This window comes from Hoplias malabaricus, chromosome 7 (genome assembly GCF_029633855.1).
Source record: "Hoplias malabaricus isolate fHopMal1 chromosome 7, fHopMal1.hap1, whole genome shotgun sequence".
NCBI lineage: Eukaryota > Metazoa > Chordata > Actinopteri > Characiformes > Erythrinidae > Hoplias > Hoplias malabaricus.
In genome coordinates this window covers 18,089,986-18,107,468 of record NC_089806.1, presented here as the reverse complement: position 1 = coordinate 18,107,468, position 17,483 = coordinate 18,089,986, and the positions used below count along the sequence as shown (strand labels likewise).

The window sequence follows — 17,483 nt, the reverse complement described above, 5'->3', positions numbered from 1 at the left end:
AAGAAACATATTAATCCTGAAATCTTATTTATGTAGTTTAATGTTGAAAGGATCTCAGAAATGTATTCTCAATTTAAGGTGGGGGGCACTAAACAAAATTATAGCGACATTTAATGTGGAAGAGAGCGCAAAATTATTTAAAGTGGAATGGGCAGCAGGTTTGTTAGTCTGGCTAGAATGCATTCTTTTTTGCATGCCACATTTTATTTGTTGTTAAAATAAAACGAAGTGACTAAACCAACACATTTCAACAATCACACATACATAAACAGAGCATAAACAGTTAATGTTAGTCCATTAGCAACTCCTCAGTCTTCACTCACTCCGGTGTGTTTCCAAGTCTCACCTCCCATGGTTTTGAGGTTCATTGCGGAATGAAATCAGGACGGGGAGGTGAGAGTTGTCACTGCACCATGTTTTCCCTTACCCAAAACCCATGTTGTGTGCGGCGTGGCACTGTGGCCACTGGGAATCTGTTCCTAACACAACATTAGGCCTAAAAAGAGAATCTTCTTGTAATACTGCCCCAGACCTACTTAAGTTTCATTGCCTGCAGACTAGTTACATTTCACCAACACTCAGAGCTCAGATCAACTTTTGACCATCTGATTAAAAATGGTAATAAAAATTTGTGAACTTCTGATTCAGATTATACCTTTAACAGATTCATGTTTATCAACAAAATATAAGGATTATGTCATATGAAATTGCATTCACCATGAATGTGTATGTAAAGGGAAAAAATAGTGTGCTAACTTTTTCAAGAAAATCAGGCAATAGAAAACCTCAGCTTTGTCCTATATTGGAGAAGCAATGTCAACCCATAACCCTCCTGCATGGTGAGCTTCTCTCGCAGGATTATCTGGAGGGTGAAAAGAGAACATTTGTTCAGACATTAAGGTTGTTTACAGAGGTTCTCTTAACAAATACAAAATTACAAAAGGGTACAACAACAAATAAAAATAACCGTTAGACTAGCAATAACTTAATGATTAGTAGCAGTTAGCTCAGTTAACTTGCTGTCTATGTCCATTTCTGTTTATCATCATACTGTCTTGATCACGTGTATGTTCTCTGTCCCAAAACCTAGTGAGCTGCCTAGTTAGGCACTGACTCCGTAGACAGCTGTTTAAGTAGACAATGGTCATCTGTCCTCATGAGGCAGATTTTTGAGGCGCTCTAGTTAGAGAGAGACTGTGTCACGACTTCTTCCTGCCCACCACATGCAACTGTTTTTTTTTAACCTCAGTGGCTAGTGTCACATCAGCGTTTCAGCTAAGTGGATTCTAATATTCCAGTGTTTATAGCGATTTTAATTATTTTTGCTCTGGGAGAAGAGTGAAATGGATGGGAGTTGTTCTTGCATTGCATCCTGGGAATCCCTTCCCAGCTAAAGAAAGCTTTGATGCTGCCTTAAAATTCGGTTGTCTTACTAGACAGCATAATGAAGTATCAAGAATTGGAAAAGCCTACATATCGGAAGCAGGCATATTGTGGCGTAAAATTCTCTTTAGTTAGACAGTTCACTAGGTTTTGGGACAGCATGGTGTCAGCATGTTGATTTAGAGAAAATACAAAGACTATTAATACCTAATTTGTCTTGGGTTCCAGAGCACATTCCATTGTCTGATCCAATAACTCAGTTAAACCTACATATAAAAAAATGACAAACATAAATAAATATATAAGTCAGTCACTGTGGTTTTATAGTGCAAAAAATCTTGAAGATGTGTCAGTCTGTTCTTCCAGTAAAGTAAGGAAGTCTGTGAAAATAAATATATTGATGCAAAACACATTAAAGTTTGTAGAAGAACTCTCCCAGTACTGTTTTGACACTGTATACATTCCCAACAATTTATATCAGAAACCCCTTTTTAGACCCACTTTTCTGGTATACAGTTATACACTAGCTCATCTGTTGATGTATGATGGTCTGTGATTGCCAGAATCTGATCACACAGCTGCAACTGTGCAGATGTTCTTGATTGGAGGAATATTCTCAACCCAGCAGTGATATATGTAAAAACCTCATTAACACCACTGTAACTGATACATCAGTACCATAAACACTACTGTGAACATCACCACAAACACCACCTTCAACATAACCATGAAAACTATTCTGAACACTACTATGAAACACCTTCTTGAACATCAACATCATCACCACTACTGTCAACACCCTCATGAACAACACCACCTCCAACACTGTCTTGTAAGTGTCACTGCTATATTGAGAATGAAGAACCCATGGTGGGTTCCACTGCTGGAAGGGGTAGAGTGATTAATTGTGCAGCAACAGATGAGCTACAGTAAGAAACTGGAACTCTACAAAATACCCACAAAGTAGCTACAAGCTAAATATACAGTGCCTATATAAAGTCTTCATACCCTATAGAAATTCTTCCTTTTAATAACATTATACCCTGTAAATAAAAATCAATTATGTTTAACTTTTTCCAGCTGTATTTACACATTATAATCCTCTTCCTCTTTTAAAAAATCTGATAAATTATTATAATTAAATTAGTAAAATACCTGGTTTGGATAAGTAACCAGCCCCTTAATTAACTAAGCCCCTTAGAGTGAACATTATAAACTTTAGTTTAAGCTTTAGTACAACCAATCACCTTCCAGATCACACACCAGGCCAATTGGCCCACACCTGACACCAACTGTACTGGTTTCTCTTACTTCAAAATAAAACCAGCTGTTCCTTGACGAGTCCGCTACTAGTAGTGCATGGTAACACCATGGTTGGAAAAGTGCTTTCAAAAGAGCTCTGTGATAAAGTTGTGGAAATGCACAAGTTAGGCGAAGGATACAAAAAGATTTCAGCAGCTTAAACTATCCCTCTGAGTACTGTTCAGAGCATTATCAATAAGTGGAAAGTGTATGGCACCACCATCACCTTGCCAAGATCTGGCCATTTCTCCAAACTGGATGATCGAGCCAGGAGGACATTGATCAGGGAAGCTACAAAGAGGCCCTACAAGGCTGTATGGCTGAGGCTGGTCAGCATGCGCATGTGACAACAATCTCACAAGCTTTAAACAAAGCTGGCCTGTATGGCAGGGTGGCAAGAAAGAAGCCACTCCTAAAAAAGTGTCATGCTTAGTCTCGTTTGTGCTTTGCCAAAGAACACTTGGAAGTTTCTAATTACATGTGGCAAAAGGTTTTATGACCAGATGAGACCAAGATGGACTTTTTGGACTGAATTCCAAGCGGTATGTTTGGCAAAAACCAAACACAGTACACCACCAACAACATACCATACCTAATGTGAAGCACAGTGGTAGCAGCATTATGTTATGGGGTTGTTTCACTTCAGCATGAACTGGGCAATTGGTCAGGATTGAACGGAAAATGGATGCTTCCAAGTACATCCAAATACTTGAGGAACACATGCGGCCCTCTGCTAGACAGCTGAAACTGGGTAGGAGATTCATCTTTCAGCAAGACAACGACCCTAAACACACTGCCAAAAAACAAAGCAGTGGCTTAAGGATAGGAAGGTAAATGTCCTTCAGTGGCCAAGTCAGAGTCCTGACCTAAATCCAATAGAAAATCTGTGGATGGACTTGAAGAGAGCAGTGTCTTGCATTTCACTACGAAATTTGACTGAACTCGAACAATTCTGCAAGGAAGAATGGGCAAATATCCCCCAATCTAGATGTGCAAAGCTGGTAGGGACATATCCAAACAGACTCATGGCTGTAATTAAAGCAAAAGGTGGTGCTACAAAATACCGATTCAGGGGACTGATGGCATTTCTAACCCTGTTATTTTCAAGTTAATTTTTCGCTTCATTTTTTCTCAGTGCTTGAATGTTGGAAGGCAAAATATGTAAATAACACTGGAGAAAGATTTATTTATGAGATTTTATTTCTGACTGTAAGACTAAAAAGTGACTGTTTCAAAGTGGTATGAAGATTTTCTATAGGCACTGTATCTGTTGTAATGACAGCACCACATGTAGTGCAGAGAGTAAGGGAGGTCTTATGGTAGCTCTCAATATTACCTGCAGAAAGAGAAAGTGACACATTAATGCTCACTTCAAATTTATTTAAAGTTATTGTAACACAAAATAGGATACTTGTGAATTCTATGACTACTGTGAATTTGGTTATCACTGACGAGAGTCAAAGCTATAAAACCCAGCTATTTATTTATTTTCACTTTGATAACAGGTTAAAGAACACCTGAATATATATATATATATATATATATATATATATATAAATTAGGATTATAATGTATGCATCAAGGAATAATAATTTTTATAGGTAATATATTAAATAGATTATTATTACAGAGACTATATTTTATTATAATATAGGATATATTGTTTGTATTTTATACTGAATTTCATATAAGCTGCTTATTAGCAGTATGCTAATGTTACTGAGCTCGGTTCCTTTGTTTAAAGAGGAAAAAAATAATTAGCGATATGTACAATTTGCAGCAGTTAACTAAAACACCTTTACTGCTTTTAATTATTTTTACCGGAGTAAGTTCATACAGAGATATTATTGTCATTTCATATTAGCAATAAAGCTAATTTTGGAAAGCCTCGCTATCACTGGCTAACATTGCATTTAAACATCTGGAAGGCATTAAAAAAGTGGCTCGCCATGTTTATTTGATGAGACTTGGTCGTTCTTAATCATTTCATATCGTGAAGGGCGATTATAAACAGTTAAATTACCAAAAATCTGACTGTTACTCACCTGAAGTGTCAGAGAACCGAAAAGGCTGCAGCAGCACCGGTGGAGTGACCGTTAAGTCAGTTGAGTGCGGCTCCGATCCGCGCAGGGACTGCGGGCCAGGTGTATGGAGAGAGATTAGTCTCAAAATACTTTACAAATGCATAAATATTAATCCACAAATTAAACAAACATAAAAAAGTCACATATGTTTCACTGTTCACAAAGGAATACATCCCAATCTGTGTCTCATAGTCTGCAATTTGTACAAATACAGTTACATTCATAAATACGTGTTTGCAGTCACACAGCTCCAGGAGCCTAGAGGTTGTGGGTTCGATTCCCGCTCTGTGAGGAGTTGGTGTGTTCTCCCCGTGTCCGCGTGGGTTTCCTCCGGGTGCTCCGGTTTCCTCCCACAATCCAAAAACACACGTTGGTAGGTGGATTGGTGAATGTGTGTGTGTCTGTGTTGCCCTGTGAAGGACTGGCGCCTCCTCCAGGGTGTATTCCCACCTTGCGCCCGATGATTCCAGGTAGGCTCTGGACCCACCGCGACCCTGAACTGGATAAGCGGTTACAGATAATGAATGAATTTATATATATATATATATATATATATACAAATGCAGCCTGATCCATAAATGTGGCCAGCAGGCGAACAAGCCACCGCTAGGTGGCACTGTTGTTTCCCCCATTGCCTGACCTGTTGCTGTCAGGGCCGCAGCAAAACAACCCCCTGTAGGCGGGACTATGACTCCATTGGCTGCCGCAGTAAATGATAGACAGCTAACTCTGGCTGCTGATTGGCTAAATAAAAGTGATGACCAATGAGAAGCGCATATTCTGTTTAAGAGCCGTGGGGTATCTGCCCCTCCCTCCGGCTGAGGGAAAGCATCTGTCTGAAACAAATCACCCGTTTTAACAATACAGTCTCAAAATTACGAAACATATCAATCCCGTATCAGTCCAATAAGCAACACGGATTTAGTCGAAATACGGGATGATTTTAACGTATTTTATTTGACATCCCTAGTCTGCAGCGAAATTAGGGACGTTCCGCTTGATTTTAATGTCGTTAAATTTAAGGCACCAGTGATCCCCCTCCTAACTGTCTGTGATATGAAGCTGAATTCAGCGGCTTGGGGGCTTTTTATTCGAACTTCCACATTAAATGTTGCGCAAATGCGTCACCATTTCAGTTGGCCCCCACGTCCTAAAACAACAGTGGGGCCTAGCGGTGGCTTGTTCGGCTGCTGGCCACATTTGTGGATCAGGCTGCATTTGTATTTGGATCGGGTGAAATGCGAGAGGAAAGTCTCAAAATCCAGAAACCCGCGAGAGGAAATGAACGTCACGGAGAACACGTGAGTGACTTGATCCACAAACGCAGATTCTACATTAAAAAAAAAAAAAAATTAATTCGAGACATCGATTTTACAAATATTGTAATGTAAATTTAAAGAAATGTATTTATTTTCGCATAAAATTGTGATTTGATGTATATATGTGTGTGTGTGTGTGTATGAAGACTAAAAACATGTATTTATGAATGTAACTGTATTTGTACAAATTGTAGACTGTGAGACACAGATTGGTCTGTATTCATTTGTGAACAGTGAAACATATTTGTGACTTTGTTTTATTTGTGGATTAACATTTACGCATTTGTAAAGTATTTTGAGACTAATCTCTCTCCATACTGGTGGCTCCAAATCAGTGACATGTCAGAGATTAGAATCACAAATAGAACCTGGACTGGTTCCGGATTATATCCGCTAACCGTATCTGGCAGCCACAAGCTCCACAATATCCACAAACAATAATCAAGTCAATAAACATGTTTCAAAGCTTAGATGTCTTTTACTAGTTACATTCCCACCACTGAGGACATTTAAATGCAGCAGGGGTGTGGGGGAGGTTCCCTTGCTCTTCAGCCAATCAGAGTGCAGCTCTCGCCTTTTAACGCGTCAGTCATTTAAAGGAACACTGTAGTCGGTGAGAAACAAGTGTAAACATCAGAAATAAACTCAGTACATCAGAATAAAACACACCATAACTAAGGGATTTTACTGTATGGTGAGGGGTAAATGGCCACTTGGTGAGGGACAGGAGACGAGTTTCTCATAGAAAGTAAAGAAAAACATGTTGACATTAGGTCTAGACAAGATATGTACACTGTATTTTTGCAGTAAAAGTAATCATTTTCCTTATGGAGAGCTTGGGGTCTAAAGAGACACTTGGAGAAGCCATCTGTCCACTGTCCACTGAATAACTTCAAATCAGTAGGAGGGATCAACTCCAAATTTTACCTGATTAAAGTAGACCCCTGGAGACACAATTTTAAAACTCGTGAATTTTTCAGTTTATAATTACTAACATTTTTTTTCATAAATAAGACAAACACCTACATTTTTTGTAGTTTTCATAAGCTTTGGACCATTTCATATATATTTCAGGAGCTCTAAATGGTTTCTTTTACAAATTTGAAGGGTTTTCTGTAAATATAAATCATGATAATGTCTCTAGTTTATTTAGTCCCTGAGGAATGGAAATATCGGCTTTACATATCGGCCATCAGCCACTACTGCTGTCTAAAATCGGCATCAGCATCGGCCATCAAATTATATCGGCCATTACTTTATAGTAAAACAAACATTTACTGGACGTGATACAGGTACAATGTCCAGCTAAATCCATTCTTCTGAATTTAACCCATCCATCACATAGAACACACACACACACACACACACGGGCAGTGAAAATAAACACTTGGAGCAGCGGGCAGCCATCCTCAGCTCCCATGAGCAGTGAAGGATGTGGATGTTTAAGGGGGAAAGAGTGCTTTTCTCCTGTATGTTTAGTGGAGCTCAGAAAATGAAACAATAAAAACAAGAAGGTGGTTATAATGTTGTTGCTGATTAGTGTAAACCACCATCATAAGATCACGCTGTTCTACTGCGCATGCGTTCAATGCCACTTTGCCTGAATGTGTTGGTATAAACCTGCTCTGCAGTCACACCCTTCTGGGCCCATCATCCTCCAGTATTTTAAAACATGTAAATTAGTGGATTACGTCTGCAACAATGACCTTGGTGAATGAAGCTCAGTGTTTGAGAAATATGGACTGTTTCTAGTGTTTTCTAATACAGGCCAAAGGTTACAGTATTAGAATTATAAACATTTATATTACGCGTAAAAACTCCATGGGCCAGAATGCAACAGCTGTAACGTTTTAACGTCGAACGAAAAGTTCGAATGAGGATTCCGTGTGCAAATGCTGCTCGATTAGAAGTGGACAGGAAGGAATGAGACAGAGTGTAACAGGTGTGGTTAAGTGTGAAATAAACATTACCTGGCAATACGAGTCTGAGTTTGGTTTCTTATTTAAAGCTGTTTTTCTACCTTAAATACTACAACATGAGGTTTAATCCTAAAGGCTAACGTTTTAAGCTGAAATGCAACATTAATGCTGAATCTTGGTAGGTTTGTTTTCCAGCTACACAATAAATGCTAGTTAAGGTGGAAAACAAGTTAAATTTCTACTAAAAAAACAAAGCTGGCTTGTTAAGCGTCAACTACGGCCTCGAAAATAGTACCCATTCAAGCTGGAACAGAACATTTAAGTAAGTCAGATTTGCATTGCAAGACTGTTGATGTTCCATATTAAAGTGATTATAGAAAGAGTCAAAAATATATATGAATAATTGCAAATAATCATTCAGAATTCAGCTAAAAAAGTCCTGACAGTGGCCACGAGAACATACTAAAATGCAGATTTCAGGCTCTGTCTTCATGCTACTTTAATACGTGCAGCAGTTGAACTAATCCTTCTAATAGTAAATTAGCTATCTGAAACAGAGACTAATGCCCTGGGCTACATTTGCCTATTCATTCATTATCTGTAACCTCTTATCCAGTTCAGGGTCACGATGGGTCCAGAGCCTACCTGGAATCACTGGGCACAAGGCAGGAATACACCCTGGAGGGGGCGTCAGTCCTTCACAGGGCAACACACACACTCACACATTCACACCTACGGACACTTTTGAGTCGCCAATCCACCTACCAACGTGTGTTTTGGGACTGTGGGAGGAAAACTGAGCACCCGGAGGAAACCCACGCGGACACGGGGAGAACACACCAACTCCTCACACACAGTCACCTGGAGTGGGACTCCAGATCCCTGGAGCTGTGTGACTGATGAGACACTACCTGCTGCGCCACCGTGCCGCCCTACATTTGCCCATTAAAAAAAAAATCAATCAATCAATCAATAAATAAATAATCTCCTTGTACATTATCACTTTAAATGATGGCAGAGTCAAGTTCAAGACGCCAGGGTCCATGGCTCACAATGAATAAAATCTTGCAAATAAAAAGGCTAAATAAGAGTTTCTCTTATTAGTTTGTTAGCTTCAGGTCTCGCTACAAAATCCCACTCTGCCCTTTAAGGACCCAGATGCTGAATTTGTGGTGACCGGTGGCTTGTGAATGCCCCCTTTTCATTCATTTTTGCCTGTAGTGGTGATTTTGGCCAGGGCCCAGGGCTGTACCTTCAGTATGTATTACTCAAATATTTACCCTGCAGCTATATTGAGATGGGAATAGGGGAAGATGATTTAATGGGCACACCAAAGAGTTCAGCCGGTGCCAACAATCCACCATTCTGGTGGTCTGTTCACTTCAGCTCAGACACTCACGGACGGTTTTATCACCCAGAGAGGTCATGATTCAACACTAACCATGACACTAGGTCAGCTAGTGTTGGACTCTGGCTGAGGAAGACAGCCTGTGGAGAGTGCTGTTTGCTGCTGGACTAAGCCCTGATGATAATCGTGCATGACCGGATTTTGGATTACTCAGCGCTTAAATTCATAGGAGCTTTAATTCGTTTGGATGGCATTACAGTATATTTTATAAACACCAGCCTCTGCGAAAAAGCACTTGATGGATACAGATATTTCAGAGAGGCTTTTTTCTGTCTTTGATTCATCAAGATGCCCGTTCAGCTGAAGGTAGAAAGCTGCGGGGCTGGATCCAACATATATATTTGCCATACTATTTATTGACCATTCCTTAAATGACTGACCCAGAGCAAATGGCCATATGGTAGACATAAAACATCCTTGGAAGTGTTGCTTTTCTCCTCAAATGTCTTCATTCAGACCAGACTTTAATTTGAACTGCAAATAGACATATTTTTCCAAGTATCTTGACATTTCGAAAGGCAAGCTCAGAGTGTGGTGGTGTTTTTATTTAGGCATGTAGCAAAAGGTACCAAAAAACTGCACTATATAAATGTGTTATTGGGGAATTTCCCAGTATGCTTCACTCTTGACTCAGTTTCAGGGAGTGTGGATCTAGAGGGCTGTAGGAGCTGACTGTGCAGGCCTGAAAATGAGAAGATAGACTCATGAAAGCAATTGGTTTTTTTCGGTTTTATTTATTCAAAGGGTGTTGCAATTTGAGACGCAAAAGTGGTTTCTTAGACAGTGGACAAATATTATCTTATATTATATATATTATATTATCTAAAACACTACCATTAATTTTTTTATTTAATTAAACGTGTTTTTCAGGAAATATTCCTGAGAAGATTATACATGAGTCTGAAAGAATGTAAAGGGTAGATAATAATTTACAGTTCGATTGTCCCTCAAACACAGCTCAGAGAATCTCCGTTATGGACAGAATGCTTCATTAGTCACATTCTGGTCAGGCAGAAACCTCAGAGTTTATCTAAAACCTGCATTACAACATTACATCATCCTTATCTATTTTCAAAGCAGTTTGAGGCCACAGGAATGTTTGTTTTGACTGAAACATCATATGATTGTCCAGCAGCTGTTTCTGAGCTCACATGGAATGACATATAATGTAAAGGAATGTGTTGCAAATTGTCTTATCAAATAATTTCAGAATGCACTTTTAAAAAGAATAAGAGGTGGAGGAGGAGTGAGGAGTTTGGTGTGATCTCCCCATGTCTGCATGTGTTTCCTCCAGGTGCTCTAGTTTCTTCCCATGGTCCAAAAGCACATGTTGGTAGGTGCATTTGCGACTTAAAAAATAAAAGTGTCCGTAGGTGTGTGAGTGATTGTGTGTATGTGTGTGTCGCTTTGTGAAGGACTGGCACCCCCTCTAGGCTGTGTTCCTGCCTTGCACCCAGTGATTCTGGGTAGGCTCTGGACCCACCGCGACCCTGAACTGGATAAGTGGTTACAGACAATGAATGAATGAAGAGGTGCAGACAAGAAAATGTGGTGAGGATGTGTCCCCAGCGTCCTCAATGTAAATGACTCCTATGTCATTGAACGTGTTTGTGTGGAAAATGCAACACAATTTTAAAACTTAATTTTATGTGTGGAAAAAAGTCTTGCATTTCTTAAAAAAGTAAAAGGTGAAGGCAGAGGTTCAACCAAATCAAGTGGCCATATTGTCTGTAATATACAGTGAATAATGATTCAGTTTCATTTACTGTTAAATGTGCAGAAAACAAAATTTCATTTACTTACTAGCTATTTCGACTACAAAATAACTGGGCTTCAATGAAGTATGATCTCTGGCGTTTGCACGAGACATTCATCTGAATTTTCAGCTCATTCTAGACAGAATAGCCGCTCAATCATTGAAGGGTAGAACTGTAGCATAATATCAGCTCTGGGCTCACATTGTCAAGGAAAACACTTTAAAAGCTGAGCACCACTTTCACCGTCTTTAGTTTGCACTCGTGTCATTGTTACTGTTACAGGGTGGCTCTTGAGGTGGAAAACAGTGAAGCTGGGAACTGATATTCCTGGATTGCTTGCTTTGGAAGTCTAAGAGCAAACCTTGGAGGGCTCTGGGCTCCGGATACAGTGTTCATTTCAAAAGAACCTCTATTATTACTAACCTTTCAAGGAAATGTGTTATTTTATTCCCTTTAATATTTTCCCCTTTTTTACGATTACGCTCTCGTGTGTGGTCAGTAAAGCAGAGCTCGTGCACCTCTGCGATTCCCCTTAGAGACGCTGCTAGAACAGTGAAATGACCTACAATGCCTGGGTGGTCAGGATGAGTGGCGTTTGACTTTTACAACAGCTTATATTCAAAGCAATTTATTACATCATCTTTTCCTCTTTTGGTAATTTTCTGTTCTAATAGACATGCTAACATCAGTGGTTTTAATGTTTTTACTAAATGACTTGCACTTAATCATTCAGTAAAGTATGAGTATTTTTTGGTTCAGGAGAGGCTTATTCAGAGAAATGCTGACACTTTTAAATGCTTCGTCAGCACTCTATCTGACCTTGTCTACTGACAATAGCTTTCCAGATAGTCATGTTAACACTTTATATTTGATGAATTTTCAGTAAAGTGTGTTGACATACCTTATATTAGTTAACTCAGCACCCAGTGTGGGAACAGATGTTTAGTTGTGCATGCACCGCTTGTATAATCCTCATAGAAAACATGAAATGGAGTTGTGTATATGAGGTTAAGTATACTGTTCTCAATGCCAATTGTGAGTGGTTTAAAACAACCCCCCAGTATTGGACTGTCTCACAAAAAAGTTTCAGCATCTAGTGTAACACCTTTAGTTAATGTGTAAGTGTGTGTTGCCCTGTGAAGGACTGGCACCTCCATGGTGTGTCCTGCCTTGTGCCCAATGATTCTGAGTAGGCTCCAGACCCACCGCGACCCTGAACTGGATAAGCGGTTACAGATAATCAATGAATGAATGTAACACCTTTTCAAAATTTTACTATGTTCAATGGGTAAAGTAACCTAATGCACTTTTTTACAGATATTTACAGGAATGCAATCTTAGGCAGATTCTTTAGTCACATTTGGCTGGTTTCAAGGAAAGTTCAGTTATCTGTAATATATTAAGAACGATATTACATGTCATTTTACAATTTATTTTTTTCATTTTTATAGTGGTTTATAAAAACATGAAATTAAAGGACATAGGAAAGCATAAAAAAGAAGAACAAAACATTTCCCCCAATTTTTTTCCCTTTTTTATTGCTGAAAGTTTTTTTTCAGCAAAAAACCACACATTTTCTTGAACATATTTGCTCTTAATGGCTTCCAAAATGTGCAGGAGGTGGATGGAAACATTGCTACTGGGCAAAATATCAAGCCGAGAAAGGGCAAATCAAGGCTTAATATTACTCAAGAATTGTTATGGCTTATATAATGCAGAAGCTTCTCGAATGTTAAATTCCATACTTGCTGCTGAGAGAGCATAATGGACCAGTGTAGCTCACTCATTATTAACTGTAATTGTAGAGGAACGGAGCATAATAAGACACTGACTGTGGACTTGAGTGGAACTAATAACATGTAAGTGAATTAGCTGAGCAAATTGTGTGAGCTTAGCATCAAATCAAATCACAGACCGTCCGATAGATGTTCAGGCTTCCTCAAAGCAATCAATGACCATGAAAGAAAAAGTTGAAAAGTTGACAGAAGTGAAGAAAATAGGCAAAAGAAGAGATGAGATAAGGCTTAAAATAAATAATTAATATAATTAAGAATGTAAATTATTTCCTTAAGACATAAAAGAAAGTTTAGATGAGCTTTTATCAAGCTATGCAATCTAGATGTGCTTATCCAGATACAGGATGTCACGCCAGTAAGTCATGTCAAACAGGAAAGAGAAGAAACAGCATGTCTGTCTTGAAATGGCTTTTTTGTTCAAAAGTTAAAATGTCTTGCAAATCTAAACTACTACAAATACTACCATAAAGCATTTTCAATTATACCGCCAGCACTTTTCAAACTCCAGAGACCTTTTATTTATTCAGACATTAAAGGTGACAAATTATACCCATTTTCCACAAGTTACATAAGTTCCCTCGGGTCTCAGGGAACGTCTATGTCATGGTTTTGTTAGAGTACTGCAAAAACACCAGCACAATTCTCACCCTGTCTGATCAGCCCTTTTCAGAATGGCTGGTTTCAGAGCCTGTTCCTTTAAAAGATCATGAGCCACATAGAGTTCACCCCAGCCCTAAACAAGTGGCAGAATTTAGTGAGATCCAAAAAGTGCTCATATTTTGCTCAGTATGCTTCTTTTTGTTTGTTTGTTTGATTATTACTAAGTTTCTCTCCCCACTTTTTATGTATTTGTTTGACAAAGTTTCGGGGACTAGGGGGGTGTATAGTTCTAAAGACTCCCCTTCCCATGTAATTGTAATGGCTCATCTTATTTCATGTTTTCTGACTTAGGCACCACAAACCAATGAACTGTTTCACAGTTTGTTTGCTGGAGGGCTCCAAATCCCCAAATGAAAATACAAATGCACAGAAAAAGTGATGTCTATTGTGTCAGTAAACTCAAACACATCCAGTGATTGTAAAGCAGCTTCTTTGCTTGATTTGCAAAAATAATTAATTAAATAAATGAATTAATTGCTTTTTCTTGATGGCCGATTCTTTCAGACATTCAGCATTCATTTTTCATCTCACAGTGAAAGCAAAAGAAGGACCTGTGGATTTTTCATAATCAAAGTTTTTAAATGTTAAATTTTCTCTGCTGTTTAAAAAAGGCAAATAAACAGCCTTAAACTTGAGGGAGTAGGAGTTGTGATTTTAAGTAAGTATTTTGCATTTATTTTAATAATTACTTGAATTCCTGACATTTGCACGACTCTCTGAATCAAACGGTACAATTACAACTCTTAGGTGATTGTTCTTGGAGTGCATTGCCCCACTTAACTTTCCAGCTCACATATGGTTTGAGGGCTGTAGTTCTTACTTGGCTGTTGGCTGATGAGTGTGAGTGCTATCTCTGAATTCTCAGTAAACCCTCGGAGTCACTGGCTAATGTGAATAATCAGGTCCAGACCATGAGGCATGTGTCTCTGGGTCTTATCACAGACCTCCCAGTCCCGGACAGGGATTAACTTCCCAACCATCCTCTCTCCTCACTTTTCCTTGATTTATGGTGGTGAATTTGATGACATGGTACTCACTCAAGAGCCGTTATTCAAGTATACTGCAGATGTTATAATTAATTTTGGCAGAAGTGTAGTAGAGTGTTACTTCATGGAACTTTCATAACCACAGTATGGAGCAAAGGTACACTGAAGATCAGTGAATATTCAGTCTTAGAAATGCTGGGGTAGAAGTCTCTGCAGTTAATATATTGCAAAAACACACACAAGTGAATCTACACTCGTTAAAATACAGGTCCTTTTATGGTTCTGTTTCGAAGTCCTTTAAAAATCTTTCACACTTTGTTGTGTTGTTGGCATCACTGCAGTAAACCCTTCTTGGCATCTGTATTTTAAGAGATTTGTGAGACACAGTCCATTTAGGAAGCTTTGATGAATTCATGGAATAGTTGCCTAAGCCTGCTGTAGCATGCATCATGCACAATGTGTCATTATTTACATGCTCCATCAGCTCTTTACTGTAAGAAAGGAGCAGTAAATCATTGCTGATATCTAGTCCCACCTTGCAGATGGCCTTTGCTGCTTAGAGGCTGCTTCTTTAATTTGCAACAGACTGTGGCACTAGATCAGAAATTTTGATCATTCAGAAAATGAATGTCTAATGTGACTGATATGTGGATCATTTAAATGCTGGGACATGGGGCCTCATCCTCTGGAAGTCATTTAAACTCTCCTCTACCTCTTCTGTTTTTGCCAGCTAGGGGCAGAATTTGTATTGTTAATGCTAACAATCCCAGAAATAAGTGTGCTAAATGATATTATTGTCATATTAATACCATTTTATGCCACTAAAATAATAATATATAAGGACATAATAATGCAGTTACACCCTGTTTAAAGAGCTATGAACCTATTTGGAAAAAAAAAACTCAGACTGAAATAAAGCATATGTTGAAATATCCTAAATAAATAAAACATGCATAAATAAGTACTACACAACAATAATGGCCCCAGAATGAGAGACCAGAGAAAACCAGAGAACAGAAGAGAGCAGCTTGCAAAAATAGTGGTGATGTTATTTCTTATATAAACAAACACACCAGTAAACTCAGTGGGAGATGCTGAGGTCAGCAAAATTTATTCAAGAAATGTCCATATATTTTAGTATATGTTGATAATGTAATTATTGTGTCAGGCAGAGTATCAAAACCCTCAGTTTATCTACATTTCCCAGTAGAATGGTGAAAGAGATTTCTGTATCTGATTCTGTATTCTGCCATTGTAGAATGGAAAGAGTCATTATGGCTGTACAAGTTGGGAGAACTCTGATAACTTAAAATTCGGGGACTTCTGTTTTAAAGTCAAACTCAGTTCTGAAGGAGAGAACAACCAGGAGGAGATGGGATGGTGGTTAAGTGTTTGTCATAGGTATTTAAGTAAGTGCAGGATCTTCAGGTACAATCTGAGGGTAAATGACACTTTGACATGAACTGAAAAATTTTATGATTTTTGGGACCAAAAAAATATATTACTTTTAATAATTAATTGCTGCATTAACTTAAATTAAAGTTCAAAATGATTCCCACCTCATGTAACACTAAAATTCACATTATTGAGGTTAGAAAAATGTTAATTATAATATTTAAAACAGAATTTACTGTTCTAAACTTTTCCATTTGTCAGTTCATGTAGCTTTTGTATTTTGATACGTTTGTAGAATTACTAGTAGCTTTGCTTATTAAATTTTTGAGTCACTTGTTGAATACTGAAACCTACACATTTAATCAAATGTTTTTTATGTATGTGAGAGCACAGCTGTAAAACAGTGATACCGAATGAAAAATGGAGTACTGGCATTAGGTCAATATCAGTGTGGTTTAGCTTATGACAGTGACTGTCATTGTTGCAGTATACCATGCTTCCTGTGGAAATATAAATATATCAGCCGAGGTTAATTTTAAAGGAGCTCAGTGTTCTGAGTTTTAAGTGGGTAGTTTGAAGACCAGCTGGGTTACAGATATACTTCTGGTTTTGCTCTGGGCTACACACTCTTGATCATTTCACAGAAAGTAGTCAGATCAAGGCTTTACCATATAGAGGAGCATTAACAGCATTAAGTCATGAACTACTGAGGTCTGGCTGTGTCCTGTTTCGGGGAAAGAACAGTCTAATGGCAACTTTAATTGAGTTTGCTTCCTCTTTCTAATAGAAGCCAGTAGCCACTTGCACAAGACATCTTAAGTGTATTTTAGCCTTAAGTATTTTTTTTAACCTTAAATGATCTTAAGCCATCTTTATTGCAAGATCACTATCATTGAGTATATCACTGGACTAAGCATGCTTGAACCCTCATGCAAATGTTTCATTTTTGTTTTTTAATCTGTGCTTGTTTTTCTTCTCCTTTTATTTTCAGCCATGCAAGGTTTTATACTGACATGGTTTTACACCCCCCCCCCAACAATAAAAACGCAGTGAGTGAAAATGTGCTTGATGATCATTGTACAACAATACAATAGTATTTGACCTCTGCATTTAACACATTCATGGCACGAAACACACACACACACACACACACACACACACACACACACACACACACAAGCTATTAGGGGCTGGGAATACATACACCCAGAGCAGCAGGCAGCCACCCTCTGGGCCTGGGGTGCATTTTTGAGGATTTTGTGTTTCTTTCTCATGGGCATCGCATCCAGCCATTTTGGTCATGGGGTTTGGACCAGTGACTTTCCACTTCCATGCCTGCTTCTCTAAGGATAAGGCATTAGTACAGTGGGCATGTCATGTTATTATGGTTACAGTGTCGTGGGTAGCCATGCTCTCAAATGCTTTTCATAAGAAAATGCTACAATATCTATTAGCTATTTCACTAATGTGGGCA

General features: G+C 38.5%; 1 protein-coding gene across 1 annotated transcript in view; it reads right to left on the bottom strand.

The window, feature by feature from the left end:
- Positions 1-5,167, bottom strand: part of runx2b (RUNX family transcription factor 2b) — a 67,740-nt gene extending 62,573 nt beyond the window's left edge. The window contains exons 1-4 of the mRNA XM_066676903.1: positions 4,988-5,167; positions 4,731-4,818; positions 1,591-1,649; positions 757-862 (exon numbers count right to left, since the gene is read on the bottom strand). The gene's annotated coding sequence lies outside the window, so the exon portion shown is untranslated. The remainder of the gene's footprint in view (positions 1-756; positions 863-1,590; positions 1,650-4,730; positions 4,819-4,987) is intronic.
- Between the last annotated feature and the right edge of the window lie 12,316 nt (positions 5,168-17,483).